This window comes from Salmo salar, chromosome ssa16 (assembly GCF_905237065.1).
Source record: "Salmo salar chromosome ssa16, Ssal_v3.1, whole genome shotgun sequence".
NCBI lineage: Eukaryota > Metazoa > Chordata > Actinopteri > Salmoniformes > Salmonidae > Salmo > Salmo salar.
This window is the reverse complement of record NC_059457.1, coordinates 75,261,119-75,285,851: the sequence shown is the minus strand read 5'-3', so window position 1 is coordinate 75,285,851 and position 24,733 is coordinate 75,261,119. Positions and strand designations below refer to the sequence as shown.

The 24,733-nt window shown below is 42.2% G+C and overlaps 1 protein-coding gene and 1 pseudogene across 4 annotated transcripts in view; both read right to left on the bottom strand.

Annotated features, from left to right (window-relative positions):
• LOC106574687 (uncharacterized) overlaps positions 1 to 24,733 on the bottom strand; it is an 86,409-nt gene that overhangs the window by 9,721 nt on the left and 51,955 nt on the right. The gene's annotated exons all lie outside the window — the stretch shown is intronic.
• Positions 1,176 to 22,886, bottom strand: LOC106592084 (uncharacterized; annotated as a pseudogene).

The window sequence follows — 24,733 nt, the reverse complement described above, 5'->3', positions numbered from 1 at the left end:
GATCACCGACCATTTCTAATCCCACCGTACCTTCTCCGCTATGCAATCTGGTTTCCGAGCTGGTCATGTGTGCACCTCAGGTCCTAAACAATATCATAACCGCCATCGATAAGAGACAATACTGTGCCGACTCTCTTCTCTGTATACATCAATGATGTCGCTCTTGCTGCTGGTGATTCTCTGATCCACCTCTACGCAGACGACACCATTCTGTATACTTCTGGCCCCTCTTTGGACATTGTGTTAACTAACCTCCAGACGAGCTTCAATGCCATACAACTCTCCTTCTGTGGCCTCCAACTGCTCTTAAATGCAAGTAAAACTAAATGCATGCTCTTCAACCGATCGCTGCCCACACCTGCCCGCCCGTCCAGCATCACTACTCTGGACGATTCTGACTTAGAATATGTGGACAACTACAAATACTTAGGTGTCTGGTTAGACTGTAAACTCTCCTTCCAGACTCACATTAAGCATCCCCAATCCAAAATTAAATCTAGAATCGGCTTCCTAGTTCGCAACAAAGCATCCTTCACTCATGCTGCCAAACATACCCTCGTAAAACTGACTACGGCGATGTCATTTACAAAATAGCCTCCAACACTCTACTCAGCAAATTGGATGCAGTCTATCATAGTGCCATCCGTTTTGTCACCAAAGCCCCATATACTACCCACCACTGCGACCTGTATGCTCTCGTTGGCTGGCCCTCGCTACATATTCGTAGCCAAACCCACTGGCTACAGGTCATCTATAAGTCTTTGCTAGGTAAAGCTCCGCCTTATCTCAGCTCACTGGTCACCATAGCAGCACCCACCCGTAAGCACGCGCTCCAGCAGGTATATTTCACTGGTCACCCCCAAAGCCAATTCCTCCTTCGGCCGCCTTTCCTTCCAGTTCTCTGCTGCCAATGACTGGAACGAACTGCAAAAATCACTGAAGCTGGAGACTCATATCTCCCTCACTAACTTTAAGCACCAGCGGTCAGAGCAGCTCACAGATCACTGCACCTGTACACATCTGTAAATAGCCCATCCAACTACCTCATCTCCATAATGTTATTTATTTTTGCTCATTTGCACCCCAGTATCTCTACTTGCACACTCATCTTCTGCACATCTATCACTCCAGTGTTTAATTACCATATTGTAATTATTTTGCCACTATGGCCTATTTATTGCCTAACCTCCGTTATCCTACCTCATTTGCACACACTGTATATAGACTTGTTCTATTGTATTATTGACTCTGTTTGATTATTCCATTTGTAACTCTGTGTTGTTGTTTGTGTCGCACTGCTTTGCTTTATCTTGGCCAGGTCGCAGTTGTAAATGAGAACTTGTTCTCATCTAGCCTACCTGGTTAAATAAAGGTGAAAAAAAAAATATATATATATATTTAAATAGTCCAAAAGTCAAAGTCAAAAAGAGATTCAGTTCCTTCAAATCCATGATTCTCAATAATTATTAAATTCAGATCTTTCCCAAAAAAGGTAAATCCACCAAAAAAACGCAAACTCAGAGGGGCACCCATGTCGTCCAGTGCTCGTAGCCCAGATGAGACGGTGGGTTCTCTTGTCTTCATAATCATCTGTGTACCTCTGGTCCACAGTTCCCTGGCTAGAGACATCAGTTAGGAATAAATCATTAGGAATAAGAGTTGGTAACAGACTAACAGTCTACTCATAGTGAGTTGACCAGAAGTATTGCACAATAAAGGGAAATGAAGTGAAAACAGTCTACATTGTTATCACACTCCAACTTACCGTCCTACAATGCTGAATTCTCTTCTGCTGCCCCCTCTCCATTGTTGTACTTCACCGTGTCTTCGTTCAGCAGCACGGACCGCTCTGCAAGAAAACACAATAGGAGAACTCAACTGGAGAAATGGAACCATTCAGAATTAATGTGATTCAAGAATGCCTTAATTACAATGGCACTGATTCTTGCTCTGTTATCACCGTTTATGACAGTTTAAGATGATGCCAGTCTTTCCCATCTATTTGAGACTGAGGTCTATACATTTATCCTGATGCATACAGAGGGACATGTGGTGAACTATCCCTTTCTCATACACACCTCGATTTGCCTCTCCTTTTTCAGCTGCGTTAAGGTCGCCCCCTGGTGCAGCGCTGCCATTCGTTTTAGTCTTATCATCACCCCCTGAGGAAACACACAGAGAAGGTAAAACATGTACTACAGCCTCTCTCCTGAACCACTAGTGTTTCCCAGACAGTGGTTTCTTAGACAGGACAAGCCCTCCCACCACAATGTGTTTTTTAAACCTGACTTGTTCTAACAATCCTCAACATATTTGATGGTAGAATTCCAGTGTAGCACCACTTTCACCTCAATCTGTAACCAGGTTTCCATCCAACCTTTTTATGCGTACCGTGTAAATTTACACCATCAGCACTGTTTACAGCAAACAGAGTAGAAGAGGTTCCTTGAATTTACAATGTATTTGCCCTTTAAATTTGCATAAAGTTGAGAAAAAAAATTCTCGGTGGTGGGATTACAGCTGTACACACACACACACACACACACACACACACACACACACACACACACACACACACACACACACACACACACACACACACACACACACACACACACACACGTGAGCAAAGGTCCCTAATTTAATTAAAACAGATTTCTGTAGATGGCCATTAGTGGAACCGTAACCTCTGCAGAATCAACTACAGCCTCTCTCCTACTGCATCAAACACTGCTTAAAGCTACAATATGTAACTTTTTGGGCGACCCAACCAAATCCACATAGATATGTGAGTTATAGATCTTTCACTCCCATTGCAAGCAAGTCTAAGCGGTAGATCTGTTCTATGTGTGATAGTTCTATGCTTCCCATTTTGGTTTTGTACACCAGTTTCAAACAGATGAATATACAATATTTTTGGTTATGGAAAATATATTTTGCAGAGGTTTAGATGGTAAAATGATTCTCTACACAATGACTGCTTGTTTTTTTCCACATAAACTGAAATTAGGCAAACGATTAGAATTTTATCAACCAGGAATGTTTATACAGTCTTAAACTAACTGGATGCCTTGTTCTGGCTGGACTACATCACTGCCTTTAGTTGAGGGAAAGAAAAGAGAGAAGTTGATCTTAGCATTCTCATACACAGATCACATTAGTATTTGTTGTGTTCACTTCTGGATGACAATGAAAAGGATGCTAAGTGGCAGAATTCCAGGTGAATGCCACTGTGTCTTCTTACCCTCAGGCTTTGACTCATATTTAGGACTACTGGATCTGCTGCTAATGAGAACAGAAGGACAAACTTTCTCTAATCAGATAATTTGAAAGAAACTCCAATACTTATAAAACACAATATAATGTATACTGAACCAAAACAAAATGCTTGTGAGGCATTGTATAACCTGCTGTTTCTACACGACAACGCACACACATGCACACGGGTACATACATACACACAGATGTATGCACAGAAACACTTACTGATAACAGATATTGTATATGTCTTGTCAAGCAGTTTTCTGTTGAACTCCACAGAATAAACTCCACTGTCTGTTTTCTTCAATCCACTGATTCTCAGCTCTCCAGTAGTCTGGTCCAGGGTTGTGCGGCCTTTGAAGGCACCACAGATACCTAGACCACCAAATTCCTTGTCCCAATCTGCCACGTAGTTCTTCCCATGGTTCCATACGATGCTTGTGATGGGGTCAGTCACTGTGGATTTGTCTGGCGTCAACACGAGTACACTTCCCACTTTAAGAGAGAGATCATCTGGAAAGCAGACATTTCATACATGTATCAGAGTATCAATGTATCCAGGGTAACACATTATGGTTGGGGTATAAATATGTAGTCCTAACCCTATTGGCATTGAAAGACATTATTATCAACCTTTACTGTTTATGTCTAGAATTCAGCTATGTAGTCTGAACACTTTGACTAGTATTTCCCCCCTTACCACCACCGGAGCAGAAACGTATATCATTTGGAAAGTATTCAGACCCCTTGACTTTTTCAGAATTTTGTTACATTAGTCTTAACCTAAAATGGATTCAATACCCCCCCCCCCAATCTACACACAATAGCCCATAATGACAAAGCAAAAACAGGATTGTTTACATTTTTCCAAATGTATAAATAAAAAAATAATAATAATATATTACAGTATTCACATCCTTTACTCAGTACCGTTGGCTGCGATTACAGCCTTGTGTCCTCTTGGGTATGACGCTACAAACTTGGCACACCTGTGTTTTGGGAGTTTCTCCCATTCCTCTCTGCAGATCCTCTCAAGCTCAGTCAGATTGTATGGGGAGCATCGCTGCACAGCTATTTTCAGGACTCTCCAGAGATGTTCAAATCGGGTTCAAGTCCGGGCTCTGACTGGGCCACTCAAGGACATTCAGAGACTTGTCCCAAAGCCTGCGTTGTCCTGCGTTGTCTCCTACGTTGTCTTGGCTGTGTGCTTAGGGTTGCTGTCCTGTTGGAAGGTGACCATCCGCCCCATTCTGAGCGCTCTGGAGCAGGTTTTCATCAAGGATCTCTCTGTACTTTGCTCCGTTAATCTTACCCTCGATCCTGACTAGTGTCCCAGTCCCTGCCACTGAAAAACATCCCCACAGCATGATGATGCCACCACGCTTCACCGTAGGGATGGTGCCAGGTTTCCTCCAGACGTGATGCTTGGCATTCAGGCCAAAGAGTTCAATCTTGGTTTCATCAGACCAGAGTCCTTCAGGTGGTTTTGCCAAACTTCAAGCGGGCTGTCATGTGCCTTTTACTGAAGAGTGGCTTCTGTCTGGCCACTCTACCATAAAGGCCTGATTGGTGGAGTGCTGCAGAGGTGGTTGTCCTTCTAAAAGCTTCTTCCATCTCCACAGAGGAACTCTGGGAGCATCGGGTTCTTGGTCACCTCCCTGACCAAGGCCCTTCTTCCCCGATTGCTCAGTTTGGCTAGGCAGACAGCTCTAGGAAGAGTTTTGCTGGTTCCAAACTTTTTACATTTAAGAACGATGGAGGCCACTGTGTTCTTGGGGACCTTCAATGCTGCAGAAATGTTTTGGTACCCTTCCCAAGATCTGTGTCTTGACACAATCCTGTCTCGGGGCTCTACAGGCAATTCCTTTGACCTCATGGCTTGGTTTTGGCTCTAACATGCACTGTCAACTGTGGGACCTTATATATATATACACAGGTGTGTGTCTTTCCAAATCATGTCCAATCAATTGAATTTACCACAGGTGGACTCCAATCAAGGTGTAGAAACATTTCAAGGATGATCAATGGAAACAGGATGCACCTGAGCTCAATTTTTAGTCTCATTACAAAAGGTTCTGAATACTTATGTAGATAAGGTATTTTATTTTTAAATTCTGTATAAATCTTCCAAAAAAAATCAATAAACCTGTTCTCATTTTGTCATTATGGGGTATTGTGTGTAGATTGATGAGAAAAAAAAATGAATTTAAACCATTTCAGAATAAGGCTGTAATGTAAGAATAAGTGGAAAAAGTCAAGGGTCTGAATACTTTACAAATACACTATAATCCATCCACCTGAAAGGTGTGGCATATCAAGAAGCTGATTAAACAGCATGATCATTACACAGGTGCACCTTGTGCTGTGGACAATAAAAGGCCACTTTAAAATGAGCCGTTTTGAGGGATCGTGCAATTGGCATGCTGACTGCAGGAATGTCCAACTGAGCTGTTGCCATATAATTGAATGTTAATTTATCTGCCATAAGTCGCCTCCAACGCCGTTTTAAAGAATTTGGCAGTACGTCCAACCAGCTTCATAACCACAGACCATGTGTAACCACGCCAGCCCATGACTTCCACATCTGGCTTCTTCACATATGGGATCGTCTGAGACCAGCCACTCAGACAGCTGATTAAACTTGATTTCTGTCTGTAATAAGCCTTTTTATGTAGAAAAAATCATTCTGATTGGCTGGGCCTGGCTCCCCAGTGGGTGGGCCTATGCCCTCCCATGCCCACCCATGGCTGTGCCCCTGTCCAGTCATGTGAAATCCATAGATTAGGGCCTACAGAATTTATTTCAATTGAATGACTTCCTTATATGAACTGTAACTCAGTAAAATTGTTGAAATTGTTGCATTTATATGTTTTTTACTTAGCTTTTAAGAATCAGTAAATTACAGGATTCAACTAATCCGGGACAAATATGTATTGAGTGTAATGTAACTGCCAGAGCACTCTGTTACTGGGTAAACTGTCCACTTAAGTTTCATACACACCTTCATTCCCCTGCCTCTTTTCAGCTTTATTTGCATTGCCTTTCCCTGTTTTGGACACACACACACACACACGTGAGTAAAGGTCCCTAATTGAGTTAAAACAGATTTCTGGTGATGCCGTTAGTGGAACCGTAACCTCTGCAGAATCACACAGAAGGAAAACATCAACTACAGCCTCTCTCCTACTGCATCAAATGCTACTTTAAGAAGTTACTTCTGCTTTATACAGTCTTAAATTAACTGGAATACTTGCCTTGTTCTGGCTGGACTCCATCACTGCCTTTAGCTGAGGAGGAGAAGACGAGAGAAAGGTTGAGTTTAGCATCCTCATACACATACCATTTAAGTATTTGTTGTGTTCACTTCTGGATGACAATGAAAAGGATGCTAAGTGGCAGAATTCCAGTCTAATGACACTGTCTTACCATCAAGTGTCATTGACTTAAACAGCGACTTCATATTTAAAGTAATTAGCAAAAATAAAATAAAATAGCAATCAATGTATGTTCTCGTGATATTCTGAGATATGCAGATGAGCATCTATGCTACTTCTGCTTCATGACGTCTTAAATTAGCTGGACGACTTGCCTCTGGTTTGGTTGTTTCCATCCCTGGCTTTAACTGAAACAACCAAACCGGTCCGGTAGGCATAGTGGAGCATGGTGCTGAATGGACAGCTCCTCGGTACAGGTAGGCATAGTGGAGCGCCATGGTGCTGAATGGACAGCTCATTGGGTACAGGTAGGCATAGTGGAGCATGGTGCTGAATGGACAGCTCCGCGGTACAGGTAGGCATAGTGGAGCTCCATGGTGCTGAATGGACAGCTCCTCGGTACAGGTAGGCATAGTGGAGCATGGTGCTGAATGGACAGCTCCTCGGTACAGGTAGGCATAGTGGAGCATGGTGCTGAATGGACAGCTCAATGGGTACAGGTAGGCATAGTGGAGCATGGTGCTGAATGGACAGCTCCTCGGTACAGGTAGGCATAGTGGAGCTCCTTGGTGCTGAATGGACAGCTCATTGGGTACAGGTAGGCATAGTGGAGCTCCATGGTGCTGAATGGACAGCTCCTCAGTACAGGTAGGTGAAGTGGAGCTCCGTGGCATGGTGCTGAATGGACAGCGCATCTGTCTAGTAGACAGCTATATAATTCTATATATTTAATGATGAGTGTGTGTGACGTTTGGTGTGGCGTTCTTTTATGTTTTTAACGTCTAGACTTTGTTTGTAAAACATCTGTCAACGATGGTTTTACAGTGGTGGGGTGTTGGACTGATCTTGTTTATCGTGTACATACCCGCTACAAACAAACTAAATTATGAAAATGCTGCTGGCAGCGGAGTCCAATACAGCAAAGAGTTTCTACTACAATGCAACTCAAACACGATGGATATCCCAATGGCCCATCTAATCCCTGATTGTCTGCGAGAGGATTACAAACCCAAATGCAAATGTGGAAAACTTGGGGGAATCAGACACCATCTCCCTTGCTGATCAATGCCCAGTCACTGAAGGAGAATGTGGATGAGCTGTCAACGACTCTGCTCTTCAGACACGAATACAGGGAGGCCTGTTTGTTGGTGTTTACTGAGACTTGGCTGGATGACAGAGTCCCGGACAGGGAAGTGGAGCCGGCCGGCATCACACTGGTCAGAGCGGACATTGATCTGACCGTCACAGGGAAACATCACGGCAGGGGCGTCTGCCTGCTTGTCAGGGACCAGTGGTGTAAATCGATGCTGGTAAGAGAGAGACTCCGTACCCCCGACATTGAACTGCTTCTGTGTCACTGTGATCCTACTGTGAGGTCCCCCAATTGTTTGTTACCGTTGTGTACATTCAACCAAAAGCTAATATAACAAAAGCATCAGAGATTATTCCTAATCTGTCTCAGAAACGGGAATCCATCTCCCCCGACGCACCCACATTTATTTTAGGGGATTTTAACAACTGTACTTTGCATAAGGTCCTGTTCATGTACCACCAGTATGTGAAATGTCACACTACAAAAAATAAGATTTGTGCTCTGGGACAATAAATGCTTTCTCTGCCACCAGCAGACCTCCCCTGGGGACATCAGACCACAATAATGTCTACCCACGGCCAACCAACTGTCGCCTCCTGGAGACGGAGAAACCTACAGTTAAAACTGTCCACATCTGGAACAACAATAGTATCACTCGTCTCCAAGGATGTTTTGACTGAACTATGTGGGAGGTACGAGGACAGCAGCTCTGATCTCGATGAACTCACAGGTGTTTCAGACTATGTGAACTTCTGTGTTGAGTCAGTTGTGCCTACTAAAACCTGTAAAATCTTCCCTAACAATAATACTTGGCTATCAAAAAAATCTAAAATCACTACTTAAGGAACAAGGCTGTTTATGCGGAGGGTAAAAGACAGGCTTTAAGAGACATACAACGCGAGATCAAAAGACAGATACTGATAGATAAGGAGACATACAAGCAAAGGGTGGAGAGAACCTTCTCCTCAGATTTCCCTCATTAAAATGCAAATCAATTTATAACATTTTTGACATGCGTTTTTATGGATATTTTTGTTGTTATTCTGTCTCTCACTGATCAAATAAACCTACCATTAAAATTATAGACTGATCCTTTCTTTGGCAGTGGGCAAACGTACAAAATCAGCAGGGGATCAAATACTTTTTCCCCCCACTGTATATATGCTAGTCCACACACTGCTAACTTTAAACTCACATTAGTAATCACCTTCTCATACTGTATGTAGATGTCACTAAAACATGTTCTTCAAATAAATGCCACCACAAATAATATGAGTAACACATTTCTGACAACATCTCCACATATCTGCATTGTCAAAGTGGCCCCATAGAAGTACCATGTAAAAGGTGTGTTAGTGTTACTACCTGTGTTAGTGGGCTGATTGTTATTAGTCTGATTCATGGAGTAATCTCTAGAAGACTTCTCTCCTACAGTGCTGTAAACTGTATCCATGGCAACCCCAGAGAGAACCCCTGAAGATCCAAGGTTGGTGACCTGAACATCCCCTACAGTGTGATAAACAGTATCCGGGGCAACAGAATTCTGATTGTTGCCTGCATCCCCTGTAAAGTTACACCAGCCATCAACATTGTTTACTGTAAACAGAGTAGAATAGGTTCCTTGAATTCAGGAGGTATTTTCCTTTTAAGTTTGCATAAAGTTATGATGAGAAAACATATTCTCGGTTGTGGGATTACAGCTGTGAACTCTCACACTATCATAGTGCATGGAAGTATGTGTATATAGTGCAGTACATGAATCATGTTGTGTTTGTATTACTTTGGGGGCCCTGTCAGCAGGTTGAATAGTGATCAGAGTCAAGTTAAGGTAAAACTTACCAAACATTCCACCACAATACTTTCTCAAAAAGTCAATCCAGGTGTCTTGGGGATATCCTGAGATGAAATAGAAACTCAAAAATGTAAGACATTATTAACATTTTCATTCAAATGGTTCTTTGTTTTCACTGGAATCCAAATGTTCTGTGAAGCAGTGAGTATGAAGAATTGAGACAGGAAGAGACAGAATTATCCTACCTGTCTGTTTCTTCCACACCAAAAATCCTGAGGAGTACAAATATACACATTTTATTTTCCAAGTTGATCCATGGTTGTGTATCTTATGTGTTAGGTTTAACAGAGTGAGAAATAACCCCTCTTAAAGTACAAATCTATGCATTAACCATTCTGTCAGCTGTTGAGTAGGACTTCACCCACATTTACATGCTTAAGCTGCAATAAGGAGACATCATTTCTGAGAGCATGCATACAGTACCTACACAAGGCCGACTTCAAATGCCAAGATCAATGTGAAAGTAACCAGTGCATAAAACAGCTGACGACAAATACAAACTATGCTAGATAAATCCTACACATGCATTGAAATAAAGGCATACATCAAAGGATTTACCCAGGCCTACCATCAACAAGGACGCAAATCACAAAATCTACACATGCTTTTTTAAAGGAACCTAAGGCTGCGTCCGTGATTCAACACCACTGAATGGACAGCGCCTCAGGACAGCGCCTCAGGACAGGTAGGCATAGTGGAGCTCCATGGTGTGGTGCTGAATGGACAGCTCCTCGGTACAGGTAGGTATAGTGGAGCTCCGTGACGTGGTGCTGAATGGACAGCTCCTCGGTACAGGTAGGCATAGTGGAGCTCTGTGGTGTGGTGCTGAATGGACAGCGCCTCAGGACAGGTAGGCATAGTGGAGCTCCATGGTGTGGTGCTGAATGGACAGCGCCTCTGTCCAGTAGACAGCTATATCATGATTTAGTTTGTGGGCAGTTAGACATTTTTTGGGCATGGTTAGGTAGCCTACAATGCGTATATGAAAATCATAACTGACACGCAGAACTTTAGAAATGGTAGGAATAATTGTAAATAGGCACTACAGATGAAAAAGGTTGCCGACCCCCTAGACTATAGTCACCATTGTGGAACGGTGCATACAGTGTAGATCTATAATGACTTCCCACCAACGGTCTTTGTAGAAAGTGGGAAGAGCACGAGACAATGTTGGTGGGAAGTCATTAGTGTCTTCAACAACACAGGAGGAGAGAACACGAACAGACTAAAAACCATAAGTAGCCAAGCTTTATATATATAAAAAAGATATATTTAATTTGGGGAAGTTGTTTCTGTTGTGTTTATTTTTATAACAATACATGAAACCAAAATGGCATTAGCCTCCTGGGCCGAATGAATGAAGATACCAATTAGGCTACAGCTATCACAACCAACATTTTAATAGAAATAAAATAGCTTTTGGTTTCCAATGGTCACCAAAAAGTAGGGCTCCCCCACCTCCCAATTCCCTGGCTATCAGATTACAACAGATTCAAAGCAATCGGAGACCGGCCTAAACTGCTTACCGGCAAAACAAACTGGTATTCTCTGTTCTCTGGTTTCTAAAAGTGAAAGAAAAGGCACCATGCTGGCAGCTGCTCTCCGAGCCATGCCATCCAATACTCTAAACAGTCGTTGCATTTTAATCAGGATTGGAATGATTTGTCTACTTTACCTACTTTAAATGATTGTTCTTGAGCTACCCTGCTATACCAAATGGAAGCCCCTGGTGGAAACCCCCAGAGTTGGGGAGCAACTGATTACATGTAACCTACCCAACCCTGGAAACTCCCTACTTTGTATGGTAAAGCCACACACAGCCAAAATGAATCATCCTTTTATGGACCTGCAGATAGGCCTTATGCACCGTCACATATTACAGTTATAGTGGATGGTTGATATGGTAACGAAAATGTAGCATACTTGGGCGACTAGGGGAGAATCTCAATGGCATACTCCTTGCATCCTCTCTCCTACTTCTCAAAACCCATTGGATGAGAAAGCCAGAGGTCCCTCCACTCTGGCCTTCTCCTCCAATGATTTTTGAGAAGGAAGCGAGGAGAGAGGATGCAAGGAGTAAACAATTAAGATTCTACCCACGGCTTAATCTTAGCTGTTTCCTAACATTATATTTTATTGACTTGTGTGTGTTGTGATGTACTTCAAGCATGCCACGATGGCGGGAAGTATTTGCATAAAGTTCAGCTTTCCCAACTTTGGTCCCGCCCTGTTCACGACCCTCGGCCATGCTAGCAACTGTCCCTCGCACACTTCGCATCTCTTCCATTGGAAATGAATGGCTATCTGTGGTTTCATGGCCCACATCATCATCATCATTGAGGCACTGTGAGCCGTTTATTTCAAGTCATTTTTCTAGTTTGTTTGTAACAAAGAGTTTTGTAGAATGTTGACTGTGGCTATGTATTCAGCCTTCATAGCAGACATGAGCTTTCTGTGAAAGTAAAACTTGCCTGTTGAGCCACTCGATTGAAAAAAAACAGGATGGATGTAGCCTATAACAAAGGTAAAATAACCTAGCCAGCAATTTCACATCTATGCAATATCCATTGTACTCTTGGGTTATGAGAATATGAAATATTCTTATTCATGTCACTGAGGGAGAGAGGGTAATGTATAACATTTACATTATGTCAGGATATGTTATTGTTAGCCATCAGAGATCCTATGGGTGGGGTCTTCTGGGAGGAGAAGAGACACAGTCTGGGACCAGTCACCATGACAGCCGTAAGTTGGGGAGGAGTGAGCACTTTGGGGCAGAGGTCAGGTCAGATGAAGTGAGGAAGAACAGATATCACTAAGGTTCTGTCTTGCAACAGAGATGCATTGGCAGGTTCAGAAGTGTAGGAGGAGACTCAGCATAGGAAAAAGGATTACATATCAGTGCTTGTGTGAATATGTCTTTGTCTAATGCAGCTGTATTGATCCTCTGGGATGAATAAACTTGGTTTAAGCTTTCATAGTGTCCGTCAAATTTTTACTCTGAGAATTAGAACCTAACAGTACGATAAACATATTTTAGGTTAACACAAAGTAATTACCATCCTTTTTGCTGATTCATTCAGATTAGACTAATCCATACTGTGCACTGTCCAAATTGGTGCCTCACTGTAACACATTATGAAGACTGTGACCTACAGCAGGTGGTGCATCTAACCCCTTGTCTTGACTGTAACAGTAGCCTGAACACTACTGTAAATACAGGTAGAACAGGTATCCCCTTCAGGGGGTATAGCTCACTGTTGTTGCTGCTGTTATGTCAATCTGTGCTTCAGAACTATGTACATGTACAGTGTTCTGTTACTAGAGATGTGCTGTTCTTACCTGTTATGACGATGACAACGAGTGCTACAATGGTAACGACAACACCAACAACAACGGTATTGGAAGACTCTGAAATGAAAACACATTTTGTATTGATACTTTGACAGGAGTTTATCAGGTATTCAACATAGTTCCGCACTCAAAATGTCCTACAACACTAACAGTGTTACTGACATATCAACACATAAGACTGTAACACACTTATGAGGAGGCAGGGTAGCCTAGTGGTTAGAGTGTTGGACTAGGAACCGAAAGGTTGCAAGATGGAATCCCTGAGCTGACAAGATAAAAATCTGTCGTTCTACCCCTGAACAAGGCAGTTAACCCACTGTTCCTAGGCTGTCATTGAAAATAAGAATTTGTTCTTAACTGACTTGCCTAGTTAAATAAAGGTTAAATAAATGAGTGTCCACTCACCTGGACCAAACACCTCTCCAACTGGCTCACTGACTTCCTCACTAACAGCATTCTTCATCTTGCAGGTGTACTTGTAACCATTGTTTGATTTGCCAGTGTCGCTCTTAGAGACAGTAAGCTGTTTGCCTACAACCTCCCATGCTCTCTCTCCCAATTTCCAGCTGTAGGTGACTGGTTCAGCATCAGTGGTGTTGTCCTCACAGGTCAGAGTGCAGGAGGTTTTGTCTGGTGTTACAGGAAGAAGTGATTGTGGGTTTGGGGACTGGCTCTGTAAATAGAGGAAAGAAACAGGAATAATTTGGGGAAATGCTTGTGAGGCACTGCAATACATAACCTGCTGTTTCTACATGACCACGCACGCACACACATACACACACATACACACACAGAAACACACAGAAACACTTACTGATAACAGATAGTGTATATGTCTTGTCAAGCAGTTTGCTGTTAAACTCCACAGAATAAACTCCACTGTCTGTTTTCATCAATCCACTGATTCTCAGCTCTCCAGTAGTCTGGTCCAGGGTTGTACGGTTTTTGAAGGCAGCATAGATGTCCAGACCACCAAAATCCTTGTCCCACTCTGCCACCTTGTTCTTCCCATGCTTCCATAGGATGGTTGTGATGGGGTCAGTCACTGTGGACTTGTCTGGCGTCAACACCAGCTCACCTCCCACTTTAAGAGAGAGATCATCTGGAAAGCAGACATTTCATACATGTATCAGATCATCAATGTATCCAGGGTAACACATTATGGTTAGGGTATAAATATGAAGTCCTAAACCTATTGGCATTGAAAGAGACATTATCATCAACCTTTACTGTTTATATCTAGAATTCTGCTTGCTGGGTGTATCTGGTCTATGTAGTCTGAACACTTTGACTAGTATGTTCCCCTCATCACCACCACTGGAACAGAAATGTATGTAGACAACACCATAGACTAAAGTCTTTGTCTACACCCTGTTCACTATTATATCACTAGCTAGGTTTCCATCCAATTTACGACTGATTTTCATGCTATTACTCTAAAATATGCATAAAACAATAATCACATTTTCCCACCAGAGATATGTTTCCATCAAACTGACTTTTTGATGATAAGTCTGTGAATGATGAGGTAGTGTAAATAGCCCTCCGCACCTCTCTGATTCAGAGGGGTTGGGTTAAATGCGGAAGACACATTTCAGTTGAATAAATTCAGTTGTACAACTGACTAGGTACCCCCCTTTCCCTTTCACTTGACATAAAAATAACTTTTGCAGATGTACCAAATGAAAAATACAAATTTAAATGGGTTCCATCGCATTTTCAACTATACTGATGGTTTGTCACAAACTGCTGTGTTATATAGACTGCTGTGTTATATAGACTGTTGCGTTATATAGACTGTTGCGTTATATAGACTGTTGCGTTATATAGACTGCTACGTTATATAGACTGTTGTGTTATATAGACTGTTGTGTAATATAGACTGTTGTGTTATATAGACTGTTGTGTTATATAAACTGCTGTGTTATGTAAACTGCTGTGCATTATAGACTGTTGTGTTATATAGACTGTTGTGTTATATAGACTGTTGTGTTATATAGACTGCTGTGTTATATAAACTGCTGTGCATTATAGACTGTTGTGTTATATAGATTGTTGTGCGTTATATAGACTGTTGTGTTATATAGACTGTTGTGTTATATAGACTGCTGTGTTATATAGACTGTTGTGTTATATAGACTGTTGTGCGTTATATAGACTGTTGTGTTATATAGACTGTTGTGTTATATAGACTGCTGTGTTATATAGACTGCTGTGTTATATAGATTGTTGTGCGTTATATAGACTGTTGTGTTATATAGACTGTTGTGTTATATAGATAGTTGTGCGTTATATAGACTGTTGTGTTATATAGACTGTTGTGTTATATAGACTGTTGTGTTATATAGACTGCTGTGTTATATAGACTGTTGTGTTATATAGACTGTTGTGTTATATAGACTGTTGTGTTATATAGACTGTTGTGTTATATAGACTGCTGCGTTATATAGACTGCTGTGTTATATAGACTGTTGTGTTATATAGACTGCTGTGTTATATAGACTGCTGTGTTATATAGACTGTTGTGTTATATAGACTTGTGTTATATAGACTGCTGCGTTATATAGACTGCTGTGTTATATAGACTGCTGTGTTATATAGACTACTGTGTTATATAGACTGTTGCGTTATATAGACTGCTGTGTTATATAGACTGCTGTGTTATATAGACTGCTGTGTTATATGGACTGCTGTGTTATATAGACTACTGTGTTATATAGACTGTTGCGTTATATAGACTGCTGTGTTATATAGACTGCTGTGTTATATAGACTGCTGTGTTATATAGACTGTTGTGTTATATAGACTGTTGTGCGTTATATTTTTTATTTCACCTTTATTAACCAGGTAGGCCAGTTGAGAACAAGTTCTCATTTACAACTGCGACCTGGCCAAGATAAAGCAAAGCAGTGCGACAAAAACAACAACACAGAGTTACACATGGGTTAAACAAACGCACAGTCAATAACACAATAGAAAAATCTGTATACAGTGTGTGCAAATTAAGTAAGGAGGTAAGGCAATAAATAGGCCAATGGTGGCGAAGTAATTACAATTTAGCAATTTACACTGGAGTGATATATATGCAGATGTGCAAGTAGAAATACTGTTGTGCAAAAAAGCAGAAAAACAAAAACCAATATGGGGATGAGGTAGGTAGTTTGTTGGATGGGCTATTTACAGATGGGTTGTGTACAGCTGCAGCGATCAGTAAGCTGCTCTGACAGCTGACGCTTAAAGTTATTGAGGGAGATAAGTCTCCAACTTCAGTGATTTTTGCAATTCGTTCCAGTCATTGGCAGCAGAGAACTGGAAGGAAAGGCGGCCAATGAAGTGTTGGCTTTGGGGATGACCAGTGAAATATACCTGCTGGAGCGTGTGCTACGGGTGGGTGTTGCTATGGTGACCAGTGAGCTGAGATAAGGCGGAGCTTTACCTAGCAAATACTCATAGAGCCAGTGGGTTTGGCGACGAATATGTAGCAAGGACCAGCCAACGAGAGCATACAGGTCGCAGTGGTGGGTAGTATATGGGGCTTTGGTGACAAAACGGATGGCACTATGATAGACTGCATCCAATTTGCTGAGTGGAGGCTATTTTGTAAATGACATCGCCGAAGTCAAGGATCGGTAGGATAGTCAGTTTTACGAGGGTATGTTTGGCAGCATGAGTGAAGGAGGCTTTGTTGCGAAATAGGAAGCCGATTCTAGATTTAACTTTGGATTGGAGATGCTTAATGTGAGTCTGGAAGGAGAGTTTACAGTCTAACCAGACACCCATGTATTTATAGTTGTCCACATATTCTACGTCTGAACCGTCCAGAGTAGTGATGCTAGTCGGGCGGGCGGGTGCGGGCAGCGATCGGTTGAAGAGCATGCATTTAGTTTTACTTGCATTTAAGAGCAGTTGGAGGCCACGGAAGGAGAGTTGTATGGCATTGAAGCTCGTTTGGAGGTTTGTTAACACAGTGTCCAAAGAAGGGCCAGAAGTATACAGAATGGTGTCGTCTGTGTAGAGGTGGATCAGATAATCACCAGCAGCAAGAGCGACATCATTGATGTATACAGAGAAGAGAGTCGGCCCGAGAATTGAACCATGTGGCACCCCCATAGAGACTGCCAGATGTCCAGACAACAGGCCCTCTGATTTGACACACTGACATAACTGAGAAGTAGCTAGTGAACCAGGTTTGGCAGTCATTAGAGAAACCAAGGCTGTTGAGTCTGCCAATAAGAATGCGGTGATTGACAGAGTCGAAAGCCTTGGCCAGGTCGATGAAGACGGCTGCACAGTACTGTCTTTTATCGATGGCGGTTATGATATGGTTTATGACCTTGAGCGTGGTTGAGGTGCACCCATGACCAGCTCGGAAACCAGATTGCATTGCAGAGAAGGTACGTTGGGATTCGAAATTGTCGGTGATCTGTTTGTTCACTTGGCTTTCGAAGACTTTAGAAAGGCAGGGCAGGATGGACATAGGTCTGCAACAGTTTGGGTCTAGAGTGTCTCCCCCTTTGAAGAGGGGGATGACCGCGGCCAATTTCCAATTTTTAGGAATCTCAGACAATATGAAAGACCGGTTGAACAGACTAGTAATAGGGGTTGCAACAATGGCGGCGGATAATTTTAGGAAGAGAGGGTCCAGATTGTCTAGCCCAGCTGATTTGTAGGGATCCAGATTTTGCAGCTCTTTCAGAACATCAGCTATCTGGATTTGGGTGAAGGAGAAGCAGGAGTGGGGCTTGGATCACTTGCTGCGGGGGGTGTAGAGCTGTTGGCCGGGGTTGGGGTAGCCAGGTGGAAAGCATGGCCAGCCGTAGAATAATGCTTATTGAAATTCTCGATTATCGTGGATTTATCAGTGGTGACAGTGTTTCCTAGTCTCAGTGCAGTGGACAGCTGGGAGGAGGTACTCTTATTCTCCATGGACTTTACAGTGTCCCAAAACCTTTTGGAATTAGTGCTGCAGGATGCAAATTTCTGTTATAGACTGCTGTGCTTTATAGACTGCTATGTTATATAGACTGCTGTCTGTTGTGTTATATAGACTGCTATGTTATATAGACTGTAGCATTATATAGACTGCTGTGCGTTATATAAACTGCTGTGCGTTATATAAACTGTTGCGCTATATAGACCACTGTGTTATATAGGCTGTTGTCTGTTGTGTTATATAGACTGCTGCGTTATATTGACTGTATTATAGACTGTTGTGTTATATAGTAAATGTGCCCAATCTGGTCTTGGCACATGCACTCTAGCCAACAGCTCACAGCTACAGTGGGGGTAAACTATCTATATTATGGATATTATGGATAACAGCTACAGTGGGGGTAAACTATCTACATTATGACATTATTATGGATAAGAGCGATTATTATTTTCATTTGTCAAATGGCCGCAAAGCATCAATCGTCATGTCACCAAAATAAGAATGTCAATATTTATTGGAAAGAAGCATCAAACTCAACACCTTGCACTTTCACCATCCTCTGAAGTTGATCATCATTTATTTCATCTGTAGCCTAATAAACTGCATACAGTACCTTCCCGAGTCATAGTGGGAGGACCACACAACATATTATCACGTGACTCCAAGTTTACTTCGATATGATGGTTATTATATCAATATTTGTGCATAAAGGAGGGAAGGCGTTATGGGGGCCTGCCCACCCTACTGTACCTCCTTGCCTCCTCCTCCAAGTAAAATATTTAAATATTGATCATTTATTTGACCGAGACGCACGCCGACAGAAAGAATCATCAATCTCAGATAAAGCATCAGAGCGAGCGAAACAGCGCCCCTCTGTCTATGTATGTGTAGATCATGTATCTGATGCTGTCTGGACAAAAGGAGTATGACATGTCATACTTTATCTGGCCAGACAGTATCAGATACATGGGCTACATATAGTAAGACAGAGGGGCGCTGTTTCACTTGCTAGTTTCAGCAGAGAGGAAGAGGCTCAGCGAGAGGGTTCACTCTCACCAAAATCTGTCCTGAATAAGTCCGCAGTCTCCGGACAATTCTTGCACATTCATTGTTACATTGTGTGAATTGTTTGCCCTTTTGATTTTGATCAATACCCCATGTAAAGGGGGTGGCCAAATAGCCCGTGGATGACCCCCAGCTCTTTTCTTCTTCAAAGCCATGTTGTTTTCTGTTGTTTTTTTATGCTAGGCTAGCTAGCTAGTTAGCTTCCACCTCTTCCACCTGGTTTTGTCACGAGCTCCCATTGGCTATTGCTGATCACCGTTCTCAAAACTTGTGGTTGCACATCTCACACTTCAAGAGCATTGCAGATTTTGTGCAGATAAAATCAAACATGTTTGAAAATATTGGGGCGTCTGAGACTGCTCAAAGACAAGATCGGTAGCCCTCAGATTGTGTCTTTGACCTACTCACATTAAACGTGCATCGCCCCGAGTAGACAACGACATGGGGATTTTGTCTCCAATTTCAAAAACTGGGTCTGGGACAGCTAAATCATGGACAAAATCGTGTAGTGTACACCTGGCTTAAGGCGAGAGCACCAACCTCTGCCATATGGACACATTGATACACTGTGGTCCACTGGCAGCTATAGAACTCAGAGAGAGGCCTACTGCTGCATTGGCGTATAGACTATAACTTCCATCATCAACTAAAATAAGATAGATATGCCTAAACCGACAATTAAAACAGTCGAAAATATCCTGATGAAAATTCTGGTTCTTTCAATCACATTCATCTCTCTACTCCGCCTGTCTGCCTCCCTTTCTATCTGTCTTGACTTGAGATATTACTAGTGAAGTGCAACATTGTATCAAATATCTACTGGATCCAGCCAGAAGCTGTCCCTAGAAAACTTGGAACATTATATCAACTAGCCTATTCCGGGCCCTCAGAGTTTCCTGCACCAGAGAGCTTGGGACAGATGTTTCTGCTGGATATATGGGATCATCAGATGATATTTGATATCAATATCTATGATATTTTGCATTATCACACCAAGGCTTGGTGATTATCGAGTGTTGGAAAGATTTTTCAAATACTGAGGAACTATCATTTGCAATGGACATTAAAAAAACAGACAATTTACAATGTGTAAAGTGGAGAAAAAATTACTGAGAAGCTCAGCTTATTAGTGGTGGACGTGGTGAGTTAAGACAATCAGACATCCGACATTGCCAAACAGGCACTTTCCTACAGTTCCATGCAGCAGGCCAGGTAGGCCTACTTCTATGAGTGCCCATACGAGCACGCTCCTCCAACGTTATCAGGACAGAGAAACCAGACACATGCTCATTGCTCACGGGAGCACTTCAAACAGAAGACAATGAAAAGATTGACAAAACTCATAATGGTTATGAAATAAACCAAAACTTGTTTCTCAAAAGTGTAGCAGGTTCTGAATTCTGCAAACAACGTTTCCACTCTGAGAATGAGAATAGTATATGACTCTAATTAATATGTGCATTAACAGTCATTAATGTAACCAAATGACGAGGGATTAACTAGGCCTACAGAGGCCTAGGACTACAGATGACATATGTAATGGGGAAGTGATAAAAAAATACAATCAAAGGGCAAACAAGTCACACAATGAAACAATGAATGGGCAAGAATTGGTAGGAGACAGCTGAGTGCATTCTGGAGAGAGACATGCCATATCTTCACCACACACCACTTCTCTTCTTCTTGTTGCAACATAAAAAATTATACTTTAGACACATTACCTTCACACATATTTCATTTGCTTTTCACTGACAGCCACAACTCAATGACATTTTTTTTTTAACATTTAACCTTTATTTAACAAGGCAAGAACAAATTCTTATTTACAAAGACGGCCTACCGGAGAACAGTGGATTAACCAGCAACCTTTCGGTTACTGGCCCAACGCCCTAACCACTAGGCTACCTGCCGCCCCAGACATATTGCCACGCCCGCTGCCCAAATTGTGGGATTCCAAAATAGGCTTACACTTATTCACTTGTGATTTGAAACAATCTAGAGCTATTTTTTTTAAAGAAGCTATTGATCCTCTATGGCTAAGTTATGCTCTCTGGTGAAGTATTTTAATGATCCTCTGTGGCTAAGTCATGCTCTCTGGTGAAGTATTTTAATGATCCTCTGTGGCTAAGTCATGCTTTCTGGTGAAGTATTTTAATGATCCTCTGTGGCTAAGTCATGCTCTCTGGTGAAGTATTTTGATGATGCTCTGTTACTAAGTCATGCTCTCTGGTGAAGTATTTTAATGTTCTTATTTAGACAGGAGTAATTATATAACTGTGGCAAAACAATCTGTTCAGGCGTGTGATCAGGTGCCACAAAGAGGGACTTTGGAAAATTAAAATTGGCTCAGAACAGGGCAGCACGGCTGGCCCTTAAATGTACACGGAGAGCTAACATTAATGATATGCATGTCAATCTCTCATGGCTCAAAGTGGAGGAGATTGACTTCATCACTACTTGTTTTTGTAAGAGGTGTTGACAAGCTGAATGCACTGAGCTGTTTTAAACTACTAGCTCACAGCTCAGACACCCATGCATACCCCACAAGACATGCCACCAGAGGTCTCTTCACAGTCCCCTAGTCCAGAACAGACTATGGGAGGTTCACAGTACTACATAGAGCCATGACCACATGGTACTCTATTCCACATCAGGTAACTGACGCAAGTAGTAGAATCAGATTTTAAAAAACAGATAAAAATATCCCTTATGGAACAGCAGGTACCATGAAGAGACACACACACAGGTACAGACACACACATACACACACAAACTCTACACAGATGTACATTGTAATATTGTTGTATGGTGGTATTATACATTTGTATTGTAGATGTGTAGTGGTTTAAAAATGTTATATGATGTACTGTTTTCATGTGTAATGTAAGTGCCTTAATGTGTTTGGACCCCAGGAAGAGTAGCTGCTGCCTTGGCATCCCTAGTAAATACTTTAGGGGAAGCCAGCCTCCTATATCTAGCCTATGGATCTGATGCTGTCTGGACAGAAATAGTATAACATGCCATACTCTTTTGGTCCAGACACAATCAGATACATTGTTTACACATACTGAGACAGAGGGGCGCTGTTTCGCTCGCTTGGATTCTTTATCTGAGATTGATGGGTCTTTCTGTCGGCCTGCGTCTCAGTCAAATAAATGATCAATATTTCAATATTTTATTTGGATGCCCCCCCCTAAGGCTCGCCCATAAGGCCGGGCCTGCCATGATCACGCAGACCCTTCTGTAGGTTTTAGCCTTGGTTATGCCAGGATTCAACATGTGATAACTTCCTAACTTCCTGAACTTGGCTCTGTGTGTAGCTAAGCGGAATTTGAAGGGTGCGGTCTGTAACGTAACCCACATAGACGTCGTTTAAAACCATTCTTCAATAGGAAGAGCGTGTTTAGGCTATGTCCATCACTCCATAATGTCGTTTATGATTTCAGATTGCCATCTTTCTTATTTTCTTTGATATGAATCCCACTCTGCGGCTACAGCGCAGTGTTCATAAGGCACGTGATCTTACATATACCCATTGTTCATGATAATCAAATATTATGATGTGACGTGTAGGCTAGGCTATACAACTAGCACACAATAGCAAACAAGTAGCCTAACAAATATTAGGTAGGCCAAACGCTACGTTCGGCCCGCCAGTCGGTTCAACTTACCTTCGGAGACCACCGTTCGCACCAGATAAAGCCAGAAGCACAATCGGATAAGCGTTAGTTTGGACATATTTGTTAGTTCGTTCGTAAAAGTAAATTCACATGAGATATGCTAAAACACTGTGTGGTTAATAACCTAGCCTACCGAGGCTGTGAAAGTGAAAGTAAAATGTGGATTTTAGTCCCCCCCTCTGCCTTCCTCTGAAGTCATGACCACTTGGTTGAAAATAACGTTCCATTTGACTTGTAAATAATGTTTAATAGTTGAAATACAATCACACTGTACACCAACACATTGTATAATGTTGATATGCTATAATAACTTTAATATAATGTTTTTCTAACCACGTCTGGAATGTTCCTTGCCCATACCTGGTCTCTGGCGCCTCCCTGTGTGTATAATTGGCTTCAATGTACAGAATGATATATTTTATCTAGAATTGATCGGGTCACTGTGCTGTAATGTAACCAAAGTTTGCAATATTGTAATATTCAAAGGTAACTTAATAACTATAGTTAATTTAATTTTCCTCCTGTCCACTGAGCCTACTGTATGAGGCATGCACACTAAAACATTCACACAATGAAATATTTTATTATAAAATAATAAGTTTGTCATCTTGTCAACATTTCATTATAATTCACATTACTCAAAGTTTATTCCCTGTGAAGTACACAGAGTATCTGAGCTACTCTCTATTGCTGTACATGCTGTATCTGAGCTGGTGTCTACTGGTCCAGAGGGTGCACCTGAACTGTAGTTTACTGGAGTAGATAGTGTACCTACATGCTGTGGCTCTGAGACCAGCTGACAATCCTGTCCTGCTTCTATCAGGAGTGTCTGTACTGTCTGACACTGAGCTAGTGGGTCTCCTCAGACCTGATAGGTCAGGTGTTCCTCTCTCTGTCTACCTGACCACTGCTCCTCTGGGTTTCCATTGTATTCAACGCACTTCCTTGTTCTACACCCATCTGATAGCCATGATAGTGTCTTATAGATCAGGGTTTTCCAAATGTTTTCACTCGGGCCCCCCTTGGGTCTTGATGTATGCGAATTCAGGATGGAGGTGTTTGTTTGGGAGGAGTTAGGTTCTTTCACCTCTATCTCTGACGCTCCATATTTGTCCTTTCTCTGTGGGGTTGGTGGAGACCTCTGACCGTCAGTCTGGCTGTTGAGTGTGGCTCTGCTGGATTCATCCTCTTCCTTCCCTTCATCCTGTCTTTTCTCTTCCTTCCCCTCTCCATCTCTTCTACCCTCTTCCTCCCCTTCTTGTCTTCCCTCGTTCTCGTCATCTCCCCCCGTCTCTGCATCATAATCTCAGACCATTGCCTCATGTGACTCCTGGTCAGATCCATTCCCATAATCCTCTGTCCCTCCCCCACAGTGTATCCTGATTGTGGTTCAGGCTGTATCCATCTCTGGTATCCATCTCTGGTATCCATCACTGGTATCCATCTCTGGGCTTTGGAGGGGGTCAGATGAGTCCGTGACATAGCCTCTTCCTTCACTTCCCTCTCTCTTTCTCCCTCTCCGTTTCCAGATACCTTAGTCAGTGTCCTCACCTGAGATCTAGGCTGGAAGGCATTGGAATTCCGGCCCTGATTCTGGTCATTTCGTTTGAGCAGGCTATTACTCACAACATCACCTGTGTTATCAGTAGATCCTGCCTCATCTAGTAATGGCTGCTTCTCTTCCTCACTCTCTCTGGATATCACAGCCTTGCTGGTGTGGGTAATCTGGTTATACTTAACAATAAAGGGGAAAGGGGAAAGGGGGATACCTAGTCAGTTGTATAACTGAATACATTCAACTGAAATGTGTCTTCCGCAATTAATCGACATCCACGTGTTCGGCGCCCGGAGAACAGTGGGTAAACCTTAAGCCATTTTGCCACAACTTTGTGAAGTATGTTTCGGGTCATTGTCCATTTGGAAGACCCATTTGCGATCAAGCTTTAACTTCCTGACTGAAGTCTTGAGATGTTGCTTCAATATATCCACATAATTTCTCTTCCTCATGATGCCATCTATTTTTTGAAGTGCACCAGTCTCTCCTGCAGCAAAGCACCCCAA